The sequence below is a fragment of the Leopardus geoffroyi genome, chromosome B1, assembly GCF_018350155.1.
Source record: "Leopardus geoffroyi isolate Oge1 chromosome B1, O.geoffroyi_Oge1_pat1.0, whole genome shotgun sequence".
NCBI classification, from domain to species: domain Eukaryota; kingdom Metazoa; phylum Chordata; class Mammalia; order Carnivora; family Felidae; genus Leopardus; species Leopardus geoffroyi.
Window position 1 is genome coordinate 15,682,209 of NC_059327.1, and position 19,798 is coordinate 15,702,006.

The 19,798-nt window shown below is 42.4% G+C and overlaps 1 long non-coding RNA gene across 1 annotated transcript; it reads right to left on the bottom strand.

Moving 5' to 3' along the window:
• Positions 1-9,010: 9,010 nt before the first annotated feature.
• LOC123585320 lies at positions 9,011-19,798 on the bottom strand. The gene is made up of 3 exons (XR_006706065.1): positions 19,748-19,798; positions 17,864-18,082; positions 9,011-9,201 (listed from the first exon to the last, which is right to left on the bottom strand). It is a non-coding gene; the product is annotated as an uncharacterized LOC123585320 (long non-coding RNA).

Here is a 19,798-nt window from a genome sequence, read left to right on the forward strand (position 1 = left end):
CCGGTTGGATTCCCTGATTTGTATTTATGTTGGTCCAATCTGACCTGATTACCCTGGACCCTCCATAAAGTTACCCAGTCTGTACAGGGAATTAGGAACTGGAAGCATGAACAGCCACCGCCCAAATAAGTCCCAGACCCGATCTCTTTCCCCCATGCCCTTCCCCCAGCCTCTGCTCTCTCCATAACCTGCCAATATCTATATTCAATATATCTAAAAGCAGATGAGTCCAGAACATATATAGAGCAGTAATGAAGAACATGAGTTTCAGAGTTAGACAAACCTAGTCTGGAAGCTCAGCTCAGCCACTTACTAGCTATGCGATCTTGGTCAAGATATTTAATTTCTCTGAACCTCACTTTCCTCACCTGAATATGCGAATAATAAGGATGAAAATATCTATTTTGCATGGTCATCATGAGGATTAATTATTTTTGGCCCAGGGTCTGAATGTAGCAGCCCAAAGAAAGTACCAGTATTATTACTGTTAATTTCTTGAATAGTCTCTATTTATCTGATATGTTAAGAAAAAACAAACTAGAAGGTAGAACTAATACCTAATTCTCAGAGAGTATCCACCCTTCCTACCAAAGGACTTTGTTGATGATGACATATGAAATACTGTGTAATATTGCTATTAATACCACCTTACTTCATTTTAGAAAAAGGCTTTGTAAGTGGATACATCCCCCAAATTCATCAGTTGCCAGTTCGATAACATTTGTAGAATTTGGGGATGGCAGCCAAATAGCCATAAAAATAGTTGGAGTTCACAGCACTTTTTAAAAATGTGTTCTTCTCAGTTTCATGAAAGTTAAAACTTCTACTTTTCGAAAGATATACTTAAGAAATGGAAAAGCAAGCCACAAACACACTTGTCTGAAAAAGGACTCATATTTAAAATATGTAAAGAAGCCTTATATGTCAATTAGAAGATAGACAATCCAATTAAAAATAGGCAAAATATGGGGCACCTGGGTAGCTCAGTCGGTTAAGCCTCCAACTCTTGGTTTTGGCTCAAGTCATGATCTCACGGTTTCATGAGTTCAAACTCCATGCCAGGCTCTGCACTGGCAGCATGGAGCCTGCTTGGGATTCTCTCTCTTTCCCTCTCTCTCTGCCCCTCCCACCCCCACCCCCCACTATCTCTGTCTCTCTCAAAATAAATAATTTTTTTTAATGGGCAAAGTATTTTATCAGATGCAGAAAAGAAGACATATGAATGGCCAATAAACTCATGAAAAGACATTCAACTTCCTAAGTCATCAGGAAAATGCAAATTAAAACCGTAATGAGTAACTACTCTCCACAACCATTAAAATGGTTAAAATCAGAAAGACTGACAATACCAAGTATTGGAGAGGCTGTGAGGCAATTGGATTCTCACACACTGCTGGTAGGGATGTAAGATATCATGACCATTTTGGAAAACAGCTTTGCAGTTTCTTATAAAATAAACTGATGCTTCTCATCCAACCCTACAATTCTACTCCTATGTATTTACCCAAAAGACAGGAAAATATATGTCTATACAGAGATCTTTATACACAAAGACCACCAGCTTTGTCCACAACAGCCCCAAACTGGAAACAACCCAAATACTCATCAACAGGTGAATAGGTAGACAAATTGTGGCATATGCAAAGAGTGGGATACTAGCCAGTATTAACAAACTACTAACACACGATGGGTGAATCTCCAAAGCCTACTAGTGAAAGAAGACAGACACCAAGTAAAACATACTGTATGATTCACATATATGTATGAAATGCTAAAAATAGGAAATCAGCTGGGGGAGAGGGAATTGACTGCAAGGGAACATGAAGGAACTTTCTAGAGTGATGGAAATGTCCTCTATCTTGATTATGGTTACACAGATGTACCATTGTCAAAATTCACTGTAATATACTTCACTATAATATATATACTATAATATACTATATATATACTTCACTATATATACTATATATTCACTATATATATATATATATATAGTGACTATGTATAGTATATATACTATATATATTCACTATAATATACTTCAAATGGGTGCCTTTTATTGTATATATGTGTATCTGTATGGTAAAGAATTTAACTTCACCCAGAAAGGGGTCTGGACTTCTCCCTCAGCCTCTGGGATGTAACCTCTAAACCCTTGGAATGTCATGTGTGATAAGAGTGTCTTTGTTTATTTGGGGTCTTGGATTCTGCCAGTAGTCTAATAATGTGATAGAGTGTTGGAGCAGACCACATCAGAAAGCATTTAGGAAGCATTTAGAAAGACCAACAATTTGAACTAGGATAGGGGCTTTGGGTCACACAATAGCAGCCTGAGCAAAGGAGAGTGGAGAATGAAGGAGAATGGAGCCTGGAGAGTAAAATTAGCACGTAAGCAACTAATAATGCATACAAAACGGAGCCTCAATAAACCCTGAACCTGAAGGCATAGGTGTACTGCTCTAGCTGTCAATATTCTATGATTCAGACACAGATAGGAGGAAAATAATACATCCAAGGCTCCGTGGGGGGAGGACAATGGAAGTTCTGTATTTAGTTCTTTTCCTGGATTCTGTTCTGTGAAATTTTTCCTTAGCTTCTTTTATTCTGTATCCTTTCCCATAGTAGAGCATAACTATGAGTAAACAACTTCCAGTGTGTTCTGTGAGTCTGTTAGCAAATGATCAAGCCTGAGGGTAGTTTTGGGAACTCCCCTGAACGTGCAATTGGTGTCAGAAGTGAGAGTGGTCTTGTGGAGAACTGTGTCTGCACTAACTCTCCTTGGGAGTTAGCTCTAAATGTTGGCAATGTCATATCTCAGTAAATATATATATTTGTAATGTGGTCTCTTACCCCCATCTATGTATTTTGAGGTTACCTATGTATGTACACATATGGATATGTTTGTGTACACATACATCTCCAATGAAACACTGCTTTTAATCCTAGGAAAGAAAGAATCTCTTAAAAATTTTGAAAGCCTGTTAATATTTTGTGCTCCAAATTTTAAAGGCATAGATAGCATCTTTACATGAAAGAACAGACCTCAACTCGCAGTGGTTATCTAGTGAAGTGGGAAGAGATAAGCAAACCAAGGGTTGTCATTTATTATTTTCTATAAATATTATTCAAGTGGTACAATTAATAGTTATTTGGGGGGCTCCTGGAGGACTCGGTCAGTTAAGCATCTGACTCTGGCTCAGGTCATGATCTCATGGTTCATGGGTTCAAGCCCTGCGCTCTGTGCTAACAGCTCAGAGCCTAGAGACTGCTTCTGATTCTGTGTCTCCCTCTCTCTGCCTTTCCCCTACTCACACTCTGTCTCTCTCTCACTCTCTCTCTCTCTCAAAAATAAATAAACATTTAAAAAAAAAGAGTCATTTTTGTCTCTTAATATTTTTCAGGATTTTTCAAATTAATTAAATATAAATGTATACTGGGCAAATTTAGAAATATATACTAATATATATTAGAAATTCAGAAATATAAAAATGTGACACATAGAACCTTATGGTCACAGGAAATACAAAACACCTCGTTTCGTGTATGCACATACTCTTGTTGCAGAGAAGAAGAATAATATGGTCAAAGCTTTTAACCCTAAAACACAATAGTGTAAAATTCTATAGAGGAAATAAAATGGAAAGTAAGATGTCACAGAAAACAAAGGAGAAATGTAAAGTATCCAACTGTAAAAGATGAGCTTGTCTTGAAATTTTTAAAATAGATGACGGTGGCTATCAAATCCCTGTGGTATTTTGCATTCAATTAGATTCATTTAAGAGCGATATAATAATTTTATTTTAAAATTCCACTCTTCCCACTATGCCAGAAATTACATCTCTTCTGTTACGTAAACTTTTGTTGAATAATTTTACACATAAAGTTGAAAGTTTAGGGGCATGCCTATGTTTTCAGAATTATTTTAGGGTCACATGAGCCAAAGGTTTGAACGCCACTCACATTAGCTATAGACTACTTTTGGCAATCAGTGGGAAAATGCAATATTCAATCTAAGCCGAGGGCACTCTGCCACCTGGTGGCTTAGAAATTTTCATGGTCACTAAGCAGAAATAAAAGCCTCTTCTCACATCAGGCATGATGATGAACTCATTCATAATAAATAGAATTAGGGACGTGACTTATTTGATTACAAGATGTACGGGGACAGAGGAATAAATAAAGTAGTTCACTCTGAATATTATCATTGGAAATCCAGGAACTTATCATTGGTAGTTTTTTTTACTGGGTAGGAAAATATCTAAAGTTTCTCACCCGAGATCCACTCGTTTATGTAGTTTTCTTTTGTGAACTTAAGTAAAAGCAACTTTTCGTTGTTATTTTAACATGAAAAAAAATTGATCCACTATGCGCCGTGTAAAAGTGAAATCACCAAAGATTCCATCATGCACAGTACTTTACTGAGAAAGCATATATGTAAATTTGTTACTTGCTTTCAATGGCCGATTGAAATTCCTGTTGACTAATGACATTTTCTCTTAACTTGTCCATCTCCCTGTCAAAAATAAGCAAAAATAAGAAAATGTAGAGCTAGTCATAGTAAATCCGGTAGCTGTATTTCTAACTGCCTGAAAATCATTCGACAAATCCTCAAACTTACAAGGTGATAGCATTTTAAAATGGCCCCATTTCCAGGATGTGTGATTTGAACTTCTATGGGCATTCTTCTACCACATTCTCTAGATAACTTGGAACAGACAGAAAAGAAAACATAGTCTCAGGATGCAGCTTCACAATCTTCGGAGTTATTGATAACACACAAATCAAACTGCAGATGATTTCAGAGCTCTCAGTCCCTTTCACAGAAGTGCCAGCTGAAGTATATTTCTCTCACATCCCTGTCCAAAACCAGATTCCGTTTCCTAGGTACTGTAAACATGGCTGGCTTTGCAACATCCTTCAGAGGAGAAAGTCACCAAGACAGAAACAAAAAACCAAAAGTGGAACATCCACCTTGAGTAAAATCTTACTTGAAAGTAGTCAAGAGTAAGAGAAAACCAATTTGAAACAAATTTGCCAATTTGACTTCAATTCCAATTAAAGTGGAGCCGAATCCTCTCTAGTCACAAAATCTATTTTTAAAAATGTAACATAAAGAGGCTCAGTCTGTTGAGCGGACCAGGTCTTGAAATTGGCTCAGGTCATGATTGGCTCACGATTCGTGAGTTCAAGCCCCGTGTCCAACTCTGCGTTGACTGTGCGGAGCCTGGTTGGGATTCTGTCTCCCTCTCTCTGCTCCTCTCCTCCCTCAAAATAAATAAAAATAAACTTAAGAAATATAACATAAAAATTATCATCATGTCTTAAGTTGAAAAGGGATATGGTATCAGGAACCCAGTGTCAGTCAGCTGACACTGACAAAAAGGACAAAGACGAGATGTGCTCCACCCTGAGCCTTTGAACGAGCCTGTCTGATGACGTGATGCCCAGAGCAGTTGTGACCCTGAAGTGATGAGACCAAAGGTGACAAGTCAGCTTGCAGATGGCAGGGCACAAGGGTCTAGGGCCCCTGGTGCCATAATGGCGTGGCCAAAACAACCCTGGAACCCTCAACTCACAGAGAGTTTTCATATTGCAAGATTACTAAATGTCTTTATTGCTTAAGCCACACTTAGTTAGATGTCACAGGTAGCCAAAATCATTCCAGCTTCTACATTACAGAAGGATGTTCCTGACAACAGAATCATTCAAACCCCCCATCTGTCCCTTGGGTATAATCAGCATCCTCGCCCAGAGGGCCTACGCACGCACACTGGGTCCCCTCACAGAGTAAAGAAGATGGCGGCTCTGTCAGTGACGGTCGGACCACGTTGTGTTTGTCTTTTACCACGTGACGTCTGGTGGGGGTACAGATAACAGTGGGGTCAGAGGGAGAGGCGGATCCCCTCCATAACTGCCCTGTCTGGGTTCTGGGAGGGTGCACCCTCATGGGGCAGGGTAAACTTCATTACGCGTCGTGGTCAGGTGGGAGGTTTAACCCAAGCCCTAGCTTTCCTGAGCCGCGTGTGCTAGGTCTCGTGTGTTGCCAGGCCCCAGAAGTAACCAAGAACCCCGGTGAGGAAGTTTCCCCAGAGGCGGCTGCCATACCATGGGCAAAACGGCTCTGTGGAGAAACACTAGCTGGGCAGGATTGAACGGGCATGTCAGCCAAATCCTGCAGGGTGACAGCCATCAAACGCTGGGTTGAGCTCACGTCAGCCAGGGACAACCGCCAGGAGCACGGCACCAACAACACACCCTGACTGTCCACACTCGTCTCTGCACCAGAGACCTGCAGGGCATCCCTGACCAGATGGCTGAAGAACACTGCCCAGAGGCCAGAGGACAGCAGACACACACTAAGCGGGCAAGAGAATATTGGCTGCAGGTCACATAAGCTGCACTCCTTCCCTCCCTCTCCTTTGTTGTTGAAAGGAGCAGGCCCGGAGGACAGAATCTCTGGGAGACTGACCCTTTCATCCAAGTCAGCCTGAATACCTCCCTAAAAGAGACAACCTACCAGGTAGACTAAGGTTTAAACAAGCCTGGGAGCGCCTGGGTGGCTCAGTCGGTTAAGCTTCTGACTCTTGATTTCAGCTCAGGTCATGATCCCAGGATTGTGGGACTGAGCCTCATGCCGGGCTCTAGCACTGAGCATGCAGCCTGCTTGAGATTTTGTCTCTCTCTCCCTCTGCCTGCCTCCCCCACTCATACTCTCTTTCTCTCTCTAAAATAAAAAAAAATTTTTTTAACAAGACTGGAAACTGTTCATTTTTGCCATCAGCCTGTGAGCAGGGGTGATGGGGAGGAGTTGGGGGCGGGGCTGGAAGGAAGGCTGGCCTCATTAGAGACAAAAACAGCATACGTTTTAGCAGCACACGTAAGTTGTAACGTGAGTTCAATTTATAACCTTGCTACACACACTATTTCATAAGGAAAGTGATGGCGTTTGGCCTGGGTGTTGGATGAGGGAGGGTCCTGGGGACAGACTGGGAGACCGGGAGTCTGGAGGTAGGTTTGCTTTCTGTGGATATCTTTTATAGTCTGAATATCTTCCCATGTGTACAGATTACTTCTTCAATTTAAAAAAAGTGGCTGGTTGGGGCACCTGGATGGCTCAGTCGGTGGGGAAGGTGTCTGATTCTTAACCTTGGCTCGAGTCATGGTTTCAAGGGGTCATGAATTTGAGCTCTGCATCAGGCTATGGATGGACTATTAGTGTGGAGCCTACTTGGGATTCTCTCTCTCCCTTTCTCTCTCTGTCCCTCCTCTGCTCTCTGTCTCTCCCTCTCAGAATAAATAAATAAACTTAAAAAGAAAAGTAGTTAGTAAAAACCAATGAAAGTAAATGGCATGGAAACTGTAAATAAATAAAAGATAATTTTTTGAAGACACAGTGGGCCAGCCAAGAGACAGCACACCTCGAAAGCCGTATTTAGCAGGTAACACTGAAGACGGGGGGGAGGCAAAGGAGAACACCATACGGCCTCCTCGAGTCACCCAGGCACGGGGAGGGGCTCCCGCTGACCAGGCACAAAGCTGGACAATCGCTACTGGGAGCAGCAAATCTAACTGTGACAGGCTAGTGGCAAAGTGAGGCCGTGCAGCCCAGAGGTTACAGAAATGAGCTGTAGCACCAGGCTGGTTTGAGTCTGGGCTGCATTTACTAGCTGATGACTTTGGGCAGATTCTTTGCCCTCTCCTTGCCTCAGTTCCTTTGTATGTCAGTTGAGAAGAACGACTCATTTTTTGTCAGACGACGCTGTCATAAAGATTAAGTGTAAACACTCAGAATTGTTCCTGGTGCACAGTAAATGCACAGCTACTACTGTTATTTCTGGAATTGACCGAGAGGGGAAAAAAGGCACCAAGCCTTTCAAATTCTAAGCTCGGAGAACCACTGTCTCTTGGGGCCAGTCAACAGCACAGGCATCGACACCCTCCTCTTTCCTCAACTCTGGCCCCAGTCAATATGACAGTGGACCCAGATCAGGAAAAGTTTGATGGTCAGGAAGAAAGTCTATCCCTGTCACTCATTTCACCTGCCCAGCAGGGAGGGGGCAGTTGTGTGGGTAGCCGGCCAAGAAAACAACACGTCAAGCTGTGGAGGTCCAGAAGCATGGGATGCTGACATCTCATTTCCTGGTTACAAGCTGCTTGACATTGGAACTTGTCAGGGAAGGGAGGAGATGACATGGCGAGACAATTTGGGGGAGGAGAGCAGGACACACAACTCCCGACTCTGAGGAATGGAACATGGGCCCTGGTCATGCCTCCAGACCCCATGCCTGGGAACCACAGAAAGTAAGTACAATTAGGAGCATAATCACCCCATGTGATGGATGAATATGCTAAATAACTTGGAAACATTTGTAAATCCAATGTAAACACACCAGGCCAAAAATGCATTCAGTCTTTAAGGAGTTTACAATGCAGACACAATTATAATGGAATATACAGTAGGTTTTATGAGACAGTTATAAGAACACAGAGGAGGGCATCTAAATCAGATGGGAGGCTCCAAGAAGGCTTCCTGGAGGAGGTGACCCTTCGACTGAATTTAAAGGATGAATATTAACTAATTGGAGACAAAGGGGGAGCACCTGGGTGGCTCAGTCACTTAAGTGTCTGACTTCGGCTCAGGTCATGATTTCGTGGTCTGTGAGTTCGAGCCCTGCATTGGGCTGTGTGCTGACAGCTCTGAGCCTGGAGCCTGCTTCGGATCCTGTGTCTCCCTCTCTCTCTACCCCTCCCCGGCTCATGCTTTGTCTGTCTCTCTCTCTCTCAAAAATAAAAATAAAATAAAATAAAATAAAATAAAATAAAATAAATAAAAACAGAACCAAAGGGGATGAGGAGAGTATTTCAAGATCAACACACAAGAAGTGGAGGTAAGAAATCACGCAATTCACACACACTGTGGAGCGGCTGAGATGGAGGAGGATGTGTGTGTGTGTGTGTGGAGGGGGGTGATAGCAGATGAGGCAAGAGAGAAAGGCCATATCCAGATAACGCAAGACCTGGCATGCAAAAAAGAAGGATTTTACTTTAATCTTAAGTCCGGGGAACAACAGGTGGTACACGGGAAAGTGACATGATGACATTTGCAGTTTAGAAGGGTCACCCACATAGCAGTGTGTGCCGGTCCAGGAAGAGGTGGGCAGACTGGAGGCAGGTGGACCAGCTCCGAGGGCCTGCTGCAATCTAGGAGAGGAGAAACAGTGTCTGATCAAAATGAGAGAGGACGGAGAAGATGGGTGAGATGGCCAGGAAGTAGTCTCTACATTCCTTGGTGACCAGTTAAGTGTGAGACGAGGAAGAATGGGAATCTGGGATGCTTTCTAGTTTTATCTGATTTGGACAGACGCCGAGAGAGAGACAGGAGACCTGGGAGGTGGAGCAGGCATTGAAAGTAGTAAGTTTGAGGTGAAGCTTATAACACACGTATGCGTATGCGTCTGACACTCAAGCAAAAGAGGTCTGAGCTAGCCAGGTAGATATGCGAGTCATCAGCACAGAAGTGACATTGAAGTTATGCGTGTGCGTGAACGCGCTTCTAAGAACGTATAAATGAGAATAGCATCTGGGCAGTATTGGTATGTAACAAATGAGAAGCTAGAACCCACCAAGGAACCTATAAAGAAGCAGTCGGAGAGGAGAGTGGAAAACCAAAAGAATGTGACGCCGTACAGTAAAGCCAAGAGTAAATACAGATTTAGGAAGAAGTGGGCGCTCGGTAGAGGTAAATGTTCCAGAGAAGTCATATAAACCAGGGACTGGAGAACATGCCTTTTTTTTTTTTTTTTTTTTTTTTTAATTTTTTTTTTTTTCAACGTTTATTTATTTTTGGGACAGAGAGAGACAGAGCATGAACGGGGGAGGGGCAGAGAGAGAGGGAGACACAGAATCGGAAACAGGCTCCAGGCTCCGAGCCATCAGCCCAGAGCCTGATGCGGGGCTCGAACTCACGGACCGCGAGATCGCGACCTGGCTGAAGTCGGACGCCCAACCGACTGCGCCACCCAGGCGCCCCTGGAGAACATGCCTTTTGTTTGGCATCGTGGAGCGTGGAGGTCCCAGGAGACCTCAGCAAGAGTAACTCCAAGGGGAAGGAGGACCAAAGCCGGTGGATTGTGTCGCGAATGAGAGAGTGGAGAGCAAATGGCACTTCAGAAAGAGTCTGCCAGGGACACAGAAGGTAGAAAGATGCTGGAAGAGAATCTAGGTTTGCAGGAAAGGTTTTCGCCATGTTCACCCAGGAGTCTGGAAATAAGCAAACACAGCAGGGTGCAATCGCCCAAGTAAATTACGTGGAAGTTGAATTCTGGTTTAAAATTGAGAGGTAGATTGTTATGCTAAGTGAAATAAGTCCTACAAGAGAAAGACAGATACCATATGTTTTGACTCTTATGTGGATCCTGAGAAACTTAACAGAAGACCATTGGGGAAGGGAAGGAAAAAAAAAAGGGAGGGAGCCAAACCGTAAGAGACTCTTAAAAATGTGTCTCCCCCTCTCTCTGCCCCTCCTATGCTCATGCTCTGTCTCTCTATGTCTCTCTATAATAAATAAATGTTTAAAAAAATTTTTTAGGGCGCCCGGGTGGCGCAGTCGGTTGGGCGTCCGACTTCAGCCAGGTCACAATCTCGCGGTCCGTGAGTTCGAGCCCTGCGTCAGGCTCTGGGCCGATGGCTCAGAGCCTGGAGCCTGTTTCCGATTCTGTGTCTCCCTCTCTCTCTGCCCCTCCCCCGTTCATGCTCTGTGTCTCTCTGTCCCAAAAATAAATAAACGTTGAAATAAATAAATAAATAAATAAAAAATAAAAAAAATTTTTAACACACAAAAAAAGAGAACTATTTGACAACTAATTAGTCTTCCAGGAACACCTATTGAAAGAGCCTCGGTCATTCGCTTCCAGACCTATTGCTCAAGCACCGCAGCTTGGTTGGTTGATTTTTCACTGAGTTTGCCTGAGTGGGTTTCCCACTCTCCATGTTGTGAGAAGACTCACGTCAGCTTTTATCTCTGAAGAGAGAACAGTCCAGCAAACAGGGACCCGATGTGCACCTAATGTAGTATGAAATCAATCTGTTGACCACCAGACGGAGAAATGCAGGACTTCTGATCATCTACGTGTTGGGAAGCAACACAGAGAGAATTTCTGCCCAATGGAGAAGAACATTCTAGGTGATTCTGAACCTATGTCTGTTGAGGGATTGTGGAAGATGTCAGGGACCCAGGAGCACTGAGTCCTGTCAATGGCTTGTATTACTTTAAGTACCTAGATCTATAGTACTAGTCACAGGACAATATTTAACAAATGTTACAGTATATGTTTCCTTAAGTTAATTTACATAAATGTAAACACATTCCACATTACTACAAATATTCTGCATTTAGCTATAGCTTAGGGGTATTTTTTGGTCCAAAGAATATTATTTGGTCTCTTGGAACCCTACAGAACAAAGTACCATAATGATATAAACTTTTTCCTACCTTTCAGAGAAGTGTAATTCTTTATTTACACATATACTCACTAAGTTTCACATCAGTAAAATAAACTGATAAAATAATATGAAGCGTTAAGCATTGTACCATTTAACAAAACTTCCTGAAGTTATTTTCACAGTGTTTGAGAGGACTCTAAGGGCAAATCACAGTAAAACATTCGGGAGTCTTTTTCCTCTCAAATCCTAACATCAAATGTGGTGTTTATGTTAGAAAGACTGCCAAAGCAGACTGCAACCTTACACTTAGACATAAATGAACTCCTCTCTTCCAGTCGTAAACAAAACGGAAAGCTTCAAGCCAAAGATCCCTCCCAAAGCAGGCTTTAGTCATTCTTTCCCCAAAACCTAGGCACATACATTATATATCGCAGGGCCTAGTCTCAGCTGGGGTGTGGAATTTCCTTTCTTGGTTCTACCAATTGGAGTGAAGAAAACTAATCCCTTCAGTGTTGGAACACACTGTCAAGCTATTCTAAATCACTATGGGCTAGAAATCTCCTGAGTGTTCTTCTCATGATTCAAAAAGAATAAAATGTTAATGGAAAGCGAGCTGAGCGAGAGTCTCTGCGCCCCTCTTCAAATCAAGCCCACGTAGACAGTCCAAGAGCTTGTGATGCCCTCTTTGGCCCGGTGGTCAGAAATAGGCATCTGAAACTCTAGTATGTGACTCACTAGCTGTTTCACTCTGGGTCCCTCTCTGGGCTTCTGTGTCTCACACACAGAATGAGGGGATTTGCCTGCAGCATTGCTAAGAGGTCTTTGCCTTAACTTTGAAAATCGCTGGGTTTTTTTTCCACTAGTTAATATATATCTTAAACACGCCTCTAAGTCACAACAGGGCACCCGGTGGGCTCATAATACATGCTCTTTAAACTAATTAACTAGTTTGGATACTGAGAACAAGAGGCTCTTTGGTAATTATATGATAAAGCATAGCTTAGGAGATCTTTTTCTTTCAGAGTAGGAGAGAAAGTCACACAGTGGCAAGCAGCTGGACTAAAATATTTCTAAAATATTTCTGGTGACTCCAGCTCTGTTAGATCTGCGTGGCTCAAATATCAAAGTCTCTCAGAAACCTAAAGAATTCCTTTTACTCGTAAATGCCAACAGGATCTGCATGCCCCAAATGCAAAATCTGGACCACCTGGGGAATGCATTTTACAGACAAAATTGCAGAAGCGTAATCCCAAACAAAGAGAACTGTAGTGGGCCTTCCAAACAGAGAAATAACCTGGGCAGCTGTGATTTTCACTTCAAATATAAAATGGAATAATAGAAAATAAAATTATACTTAAGCAGCTATGTGCAGAAAATAAAATAGGACATGCTGTAAACTGTGTAAAAGAACTAAACGCCTACCTCTATTACTTATTTTTCCATTTGTTGAGCTCAGTTTTGCCATCATGGAACCTTGGACAAGTTAGTTTTCTATTTTTGGATTTCTCATCTAGAAAAAAGTAAAGTTTGGGGTGTGGAAAAATGGCCCAGATAAATTTGAGAGTCACCTTTAGCTCCTATGAATCTCCATAATACTACTTTTCTGGTTACAGAGGTCACAGAGTTCATATCGCAAATTTGTTTTAACATGGATGCTAATGAGGACATTATGCTAAAGCAAAATAAGCCAGGCATGGAAGGACAAATAACAGTATGATTCCTCTCATGTGAAGCATCTAAAATCATTGAAACAGAAAGTAGAAAAGTAATCATCAAGGGTGGTGGAAAGGGGTGGGGGGGGCGGGGGAAGCGGCGGGGGGGGGGGGGGGGGTGGTTAATGCTTAGTGGATACAGGGTTTCAGTTTTGCAAGATGAAATGTTTTAGTTGCACAGCAACGCAATTACACTTAACACTACTGAATTGTACACTGAAAAATTGTTAAGATGGTTAATTTAATGGTATGCATTTTTTACCACAATAAAAAATAATTTTGTCTTAGTATAAAGAGAAAGAAATTTAAAGCCATCCAAAATTCAACCACTGAAGGAAAAATTTCTATTAACCAGTTGATGCTTGTCTGCCAGATATGTTCACTATTATTTGCTTAAATGTTTATTTATTCATTTTGAGAGACAGAGAGCAAGAGAGGGGCAGAGAGAGAGTGAATCCCAAGCAGGCTCCGCACTGTCAGCACAGAGCCAGATGCGGGGATCAGTTTCACGAACTGTGAGTTCATGACCTGAGCCAGTTTCAAGAGTCAGACGCTTAACCAACCGAGTCACCCAGGGACCCCTCAACATTATTTTTTTTAACAGCTAACGAGTGCCTACCCTGTGGTTCTGTCTGCTGGAAACAAAATAATGGGCATGACATAGACCCAGCCTTCACGGGTAAGGAAGTGGCAATTACAGTAAAGGGTAGTAATAAGTTCTACAGTTAAGGGGACACACAGAGAGTAACGGAAGCATAGAGAAGGAGCAAGCAAACCAGGGTAGGGATGAGGAAAAGCTTCCCATCTGAGATGTAAAAGATGAGAAGATATCAAGGCAGAAAGAAGGCAACGGCACTCTGGCCAGAAAGCACAGATGGAAGAAGTCTGGTCAAAGCCAAGCATGCTACTACAGGTGGGGACAGAGGACCTTCAGAGATGAGGTGCCAAAAAGCAGCAGGGGCAGGATTACAAGGGGCTCTGGACCCCGTGTTCATGAGCCCGAACGTTTTCTGGTTTTCTTTCCTTTTTTTAAATGTTAATTTATTTTTGAGAGAGAGAGAGAGACAGAGTGCGAGTGGGGGAAGGGCAGAGAGAGAGAGGGAGATACAATCCGAAGCAGGCTCCAAGCTCTGAACTGTCAGTGCAGAGCCCGATGTGGCGCTGGAACCTACGAACCATGAGATCATGACCTGAGCCAAAGTCCGGCGCTTAACCATCTGAGCCACCCAGTCGCCCCAAGCCCGCACATTTTCTAAATGCTGTTGCTCCGATGGTTGGAGAGCGGTAAGTGTGGAACGGACAAGATTAGATTTGGATTTTGAAAGATCTCTTGGGTTGGATGCGGAGAATGGATGGTAGGGGTCATGCTCAGTCGAGGGAGGCCGTTTAGGTGGTGGTGAGCCAGCATGATGAGACAGGTAAAGGCACAGCCACGGTCATGCTGCATTTGCAGTTTGGGACTTAAGTTTTTTCACTTAGTATTCCATAATTAGCATTTTCCCATTTCTTTTTTTTTTTTTTTTTAATTTTTTTTTTTCAACGTTTATTTATTTTTGGGACAGAGAGAGACAGAGCATGAACGGGGGAGGGGCAGAGAGAGAGGGAGACACAGAATCGGAAACAGGCTCCAGGCTCTGAGCCATCAGCCCAGAGCCCGACGCGGGGCTCGAACTCACGGACCGCGAGATCGTGACCTGAGCTGAAGTCGGACGCTTAACTGACTGCGCCACCCAGGCGCCCCAGCATTTTCCCATTTCAGTAAAAAAATTGTGGTAATCCTTTCTGATGGCTGCATGGTATTTCATGGTATGGAAATTCTATGATTGATTTAACTACTCGTCTATGTTTGAATGTTGTGTCCAAGTTTTTGTTATTCTTTTTATTTTTTATTAAAAAATATTTTAAGTTTATTTATTTATTTTGAGAGAGACAGAGACAGCGCAAGTGGGGAGGGGCAGAGAGAGAGGGAGACAGAAAATCCCAAGCAGGCTCTGTGCTGCCAGGGCAGAACCTGATGCAGGGCTTCACCCCGTGAAACTGAGAGATCATGACCTGAGCTGAAACCAAGAGTCAGATGCTTAACGGACTGAGCCATCCAGGCACCCCTAAGTTTTTGTTACTCTAAAACAAGAGGGATGATTATTTTGGTACAAGATCCTTATCTACATTTTAAAAATATTTTCATAAATGTTCAGATTATATAATGCCTTGCAGCAATGGCAGAAGATATGTAAAAGAAATTATTATAATCCAGGCATGGAAGGCAATGTTACCAAAGGGGTGTGTGTGTGTGTGTGTGTGTGTGTGTGTGTACACAGCTTTACTTTGTCCTAAAAGGCCATTCTGGATGCCAGACCTTCCAAAGAAGGTATAATATAACATCCTCCATATTGCACGGGACAGGGGAGACTGTGGGTTTGAGCTCCACAGTACGTTGCTCTATCCAGGCAAAAGGTCAAGTGCTGCAGAAGGCCAAAGCTAAAAATAAAGTGTGGCACTGGGAACATTAAGGAGCTGTTTCAGGGAACATTAAGGGGGAAGTGAATCATACTAAATTCGCACATGTGTATCCTCCCAAGACACTGTGTAACCTCCTCAGCCAGGGAAAGTAGACCAATTCTTACTTGAAACTAATTTTAATAATAATGCTAATAATTTTAGTAACAAGACAGAGTAGTTTCATTCCTGTCACACTCTGTTCCCAAAGGCCAAATTCTCATGAACCATCTATGGACCAGGCTGGCCCATGTCCATGAACACGGGTCCTGAGAGAGATACAGCACCACGAAGGTGAGGAATCTGAGTCTCCCTGAAAGTTCACCAATGGTTAGCGGACTAGAAGACTATCGTAGCCATGTGGAGGGTCCGTACAAACTGTGCAGGGACTTGGAGAGGATTTTGATCCCTTCATCACTGTCCTGGAGGTTCCACAGGAACTCCAGATGACTACTGTCAGTTGCATTGCACATGAGATTGCGTCTCTTCAGGAAATCATTAAAGGATTCCTCCTTCAGATGCGAGTCAAATTTTTTCAGGACTGAAAAGAAATCTTCTTTTCCAATGTCTGAGAGAAAGAGAGAGACAGAGGGACAGAGCAGAGAGACAAGAGACAGAGAGGGATCGAACACCACTACTTTACAGAGTTTCCATGTGAATCATAGATTTGGGTTTTTTAATTTTTTCTCCTTACTAAGAGTCATGAGGAAGATGGTGGAGAACGATTTGGGGAATTTATTCAGCATATTTTTTAGAACATCTACTATGTAAGTATAAAATACAATGGGGTTATAAAGTCATAGTGACTGTCTTCTTATGGCTTACAATATAATTGCAGAGCTAAAACTCCACGATAACAATTATTACAAGTATGCAAGGTAACGATTACCTGTCAGGTGCTACAACAGCCCCGAAGAGGCGGGGCTCACTCCCTGCTGGGACATCCAGGAAGAAGAAGATAGCAGGGAAATTTTTTAACGAAAGGTTATTTCTTTCTAATTAGAGCCTGTATATTCAAGACTAACAATTTACAATTTTATAAAATTATATCATTCATACAATGATAAAAGGAATATATAAAAAATGCTCCACACTTAGATCACATAACTTTTCTGATTAGATAACTTAATCTATAGGTTCATTCTCAGACTTCATTTAACTCAGCTGATTCATCCCCTTTGGCAGAACTAAAAATCCAAGCGAATTAGGTCGATTTCGTATTTTGCTTACAGAGTTTCCCCACCTTGACTAGATATACTGGGATTTCTAAGGATCCAGGAAATGCTTTTCAGAGACCCCCAGCAAAAGAGGAAGAAAAGCAGAGAGCTTTGATAAAAATGCAAACTGGATAATAGAGTCAGGGAACTATTTACATGAATAACAACTATGTGCCTAATGAATCTTGAAATTAATAAAAACAACTTTAAAAAGTATTTTGGCAATACAAGGTCAAACCAGGCAAAGTCTACAGAACCTACTGGCCTCTGTTTTCAAGTTGGTTTAAAAAATGCAATTCCAATGGTAAGCATTTACTAAATGCTAACTATGGTTTCCCAGTGGCGGTTATAAAGGTTAGTAAGACAAAGGCCCAAACTTCAGGAACTACTGTCTAGTAGGGAAAATGGACATGCCAATACAGGTTAAATAACATAATAACATTTACAAACATTCAATTGATTTTTAAAACCATTAAGATTGATAAATCCAAGTGTTGGCAAGTAATTGTGTTCCCCTAAAATTCACATATTGATATTCTAACCCCCAGGATAACTCAGAACGTGACTGTATTTGGAAATAGGACTGTTTAAAAGGTAATTAAGGTAAAATGAGGTCAAAAGAGTGAGCCCTAATCCAATATGACCAGTGTCCTTATAAGAAGAGGAGGGGTGCCTGGGTGGCTCAGTTGGTTAAGCGTTGGACGTCAGCTCACGTCATGATCTTGTGGTTCATGAGTTCAAGACTGGCGTTGGGCTCTGTGTTGACAGCTCAGAGCCTGGAGCCTGCTTCAGATTCTGTGCCTCCCTCTCTCTCTCTGCCCCTCCCCCGCTCACACTCTGTCTCTCTCTCTCTCAAAAAATAAATAAACATTAAAAAAAAGAAGAAAAGGAGGAGGAGATGAAGACACAGACACAGAGGCAAGACCTTGTGAGGACATGGGGAGAAGACAGCCATCTCCCAGCCAAAGAGAGAGGCCTCAGAGGAAACCAACCTACCAACACTTTGATCTTGATCTTCTAGTCTCCAGAAATATGAAAAAGTAAATTTCTGCTGTTTAGGACAATCTGCTATTCAGTTACAGCAGCTTCAGCAAGCTCATACAGCAAAGATAGAGGCAGAGGAAACTTTTCTACATTGCTGGTTAATAGACTGTTACAATCATTTTGGAGAGGCAGGAGCTCTGGTAGCCAACAATTTCATCTGAAGTGTCCACCCTGCAGAAAGTCTCACAAATATGTCCAAGAAAACATGTAGACGGTTGTTCAGTGCAGCATTACCTCTAATTGTGAAGACCTTGAACCAAATAACCCTTTCTTGGTAGGAAAAGAAACTTGTTTATTTCATTCATACAATGAAATAGTAAAGAATTAGAATGACTGAACTCATGTGTGTGCCTATACCCACATGGATAAATCCCCAAGCCAATGCTCAGTGAAAAAAAAAATTGCTAAGGTATTTGTAGGTTTAATAACATTTGTGTGTAATTTTATTTTATTTTTTTTTCAACGTTTATTTTATTTTTGGGACAGAGAGAGACAGAGCATGAACGGGGGAGGGGCAGAGAGAGAGGGAGACACAGAATCGGAAACAGGCTCCAGGCTCTGAACCATCAGCCCAGAGCCCGACACGGGGCTCGAACTCACGGACCGCGAGATCGTGACCTGGCTGAACTCGGAGGCTTAACCGACTGCGCCACCCAGGCGCCCCCATTTGTGTGTAATTTTAAAACAGAGTTGTATATGGGGGGGCCTGGGTGGCTCAGTCGGTTAAGCGTCCGACTTTGGCTCAGGTCATGATCTCATGGTTGGTGGATTCAAGCCCCGCGTTGGGCTCTGTGCTGACAGCTCAGAGCCTGGAGGCTGCTTTGGATTCTCTCTCCCTTTCTTTCTGCCTCTTCCCTGTTCATGCTCTCTCTCTCTCTCTCTCTCAAAAATAAATAAACATTTAAAAAAAATTTTTAAGAAACGGAGTTGTATGTATTGCTTATGGATACATACAAATGTTTAAATTATAAATACATACACGGACATGAAAGGTAACTAAGATAAGATTGTGGTTAAGAATACAGACTGGAGCTCCCTTGCTTACCAGTTACATAAACTTTGATAACTTCAATCTCTCTGTGCCTCAGTTTCCTCATCTGTAAAATGAAGTTAATAATAGTGCCTATCTCATTGAATTGTTGGGAAGTCTACATGAGAAAATGTATAGAAAATGTTTAGGGGTGCCTGGGTGGCTCAGTCGGTTGAGCATCTGACTTCGGCTCAGGTCATGATCTCACGGTCCATGGGTTCGAGCCTCACGTCAGAGCCTGGAGCCTGCTTCAGATTTTGTATCTCCCTCTCTCTCTCTGCCCCTCCCCATCTCATGCTCTGTCTCTCTCTCAAAAATAAATAAACCTTAAAAAAAATTTTTTTTAAACAAAAAAATGTTTAGCTTGGTGCTTGGCTCATAGTAAATGCTCAATATATATTAGCTTACTGGGTAAAATACTAACTTAGTAAATAAACATATGTTCAACTATACAGGTAACCAAATGTAAACAAAGTAAAATAAAATTGAGTGGTTATTTTTGGCCAAGCTTTATCTTCAAATGAAAATACTGTATTATGACAGGTGGGCACCTGGGTGGCTCAGTCGGTTAAGCATATGACTTCGGCTCAGGTTATGATCTCATGGTTTGTAAGTTTGAGTCCCACATTAGGTGAACTCATGCTCCGCTTTGGGTGAACATGAGCCTCACTTCAGGTGAGACCCGCTTCTCTCTCCCTGTCTCTCTCTCCCTGTCTCTCTCCCCCTCTCTCTCTCTGCCCCTCACTCACTTGCGCCCTCTATCTCCCTGTCTCAAAAAAAAAAAAAAAAAAAAAAAAGAGGGGCACCTGGGCGGCTCAGTCAGTTGGGTGTCCGATTTCGGCTCATGTCACGGTCTT